The 1,544-nt window shown below is 43.8% G+C and overlaps 1 protein-coding gene across 2 annotated transcripts in view; it reads right to left on the bottom strand.

The window, feature by feature from the left end:
- The window catches only part of LOC106806240 (parathyroid hormone/parathyroid hormone-related peptide receptor-like), a 36,550-nt gene that overhangs the window by 1,634 nt on the left and 33,372 nt on the right, over positions 1-1,544 (bottom strand). The window lies entirely within an intron of this gene.

The raw sequence follows: 1,544 nt of genomic DNA, 5'->3' as shown, positions 1-1,544 counted from the left end.
TGTGTGTGTGTGTGTGTGTGTGTGTGTGTGTGTGTGTGTGTGTGTGTGTGTGTGTGTGTGTGTGTGTGTGTGTGTGTGTGTGTGTGTGTATCGGTTAGCATCTGTGCACGTATAACAGCATGCGTGCCTACGCTTAGCTACACGATTATCTATAATTTGGTCGGCATATAACTTCAAAAGCCATGGCATTACTCGTTCTTAAGTAACTCGTTACGCTCTCAGCTCTTCGCGAAGCTCCCAATTAATGCAAATTGACGAGAAGCTTAGTTTTTTTTTTTTACATACGCGCTAATGCAAATATCCATAAAAAAATATGCGTCTTCGCCGCTCGTGGCACTCGCGTGTGGAGTAATTTCAAATAGATTACTATTTTACTTTACGGGAAAAGCGAGTAAAACCTCAACATAATCGCTTTGACCTGGGCGCTAAGACGGAAAGCGCGTGTTTGCGCCGTCGTGTCACGTATCGTTTGTCAATGTTAACATTTCATACACGTAGTGACTACGCGTTCAATCAGCCCATCTCTAGAGCGACGCTCATGTAAAGGCCGGCGTGTAATCTCCTTCGTTGGAGATTAAATGTATTTAACGGACGCCAGAAGATGTTAAATGCAGACTTGATAGTTACGGAACAAACGAGAGCGTAGACGTATTCATTCTCTGGCTATTTTGTCATCTTTTTTTACTCTACTTTTCTCGGCCTGGTACTACTCAAAAATGTTAGAGCGATCTTTTCAACACGAATGTGCAACAATCTGAGTCGGCATTTTATGTCTCGCGGTTTAGTAGCGTTATAACATTCATGCGTAAAAGTGAAATATAGAACGTGTCGATGAATACGTCACCTAGGTGTGTTAGACCAGATATGCCCAAACATGTAGTATTAAAAATGTCGAAGTAATTGCAGGTTAGCTATTATTTTTGATTTACTTTTTTATATTTGTAATTTTTACTATTATTACTTTAACGCTCACCTACAGCGATCTGCATTACACATGAACACAGATGCCATAACTCCACAACCCGTGTCGCGATGCTTTTAAAGACGTAAGTAAACTAACGCTGAACCATTCAAACTAAATCGATCTCGACACGTCAGATCATGGTCGCCTATACTCTACCAGACGCATGACGCTACTACTACTGATACTGCTGCTGCTACTACTACGACTACTGCTACTGCTACTGCTGCTGCGGCTGCTGCTGCTACTGCTACTGCTACTGCTACTGCTACTGCTACTACTACTGCTACTGCTACTGCTACTACTACTGCTACTGCTACTACTACTGCTGCTACTGCTACTGCTACTGCTACTACTACTGCTACTGCTACTGCTACTGCTACTGCTACTACTGCTGCTGCTACTGCTACTACTGCTACTACTGCTGCTACTGCTACTGCTGCTGCTGCTACTGCTGCTACTGCTACTACTGCTACTACTGCTGCTACTGCTACTGCTGCTGCTGCTACTGCTGCTACTGCTACTACTGCTACTACTGCTGCTACTGCTACTGCTGCTGCTGCTACTGCTGCTACTGCTACTA

This window comes from Priapulus caudatus, unplaced genomic scaffold, assembly GCF_000485595.1.
Source record: "Priapulus caudatus unplaced genomic scaffold, Priapulus_caudatus-5.0.1 Scaffold8, whole genome shotgun sequence".
NCBI classification, from domain to species: Eukaryota; Metazoa; Priapulida; class Priapulimorpha; order Priapulimorphida; family Priapulidae; genus Priapulus; species Priapulus caudatus.
Note: the sequence above shows the minus strand (reverse complement) of the source record. Positions and strands in the feature narration are given on the sequence as shown.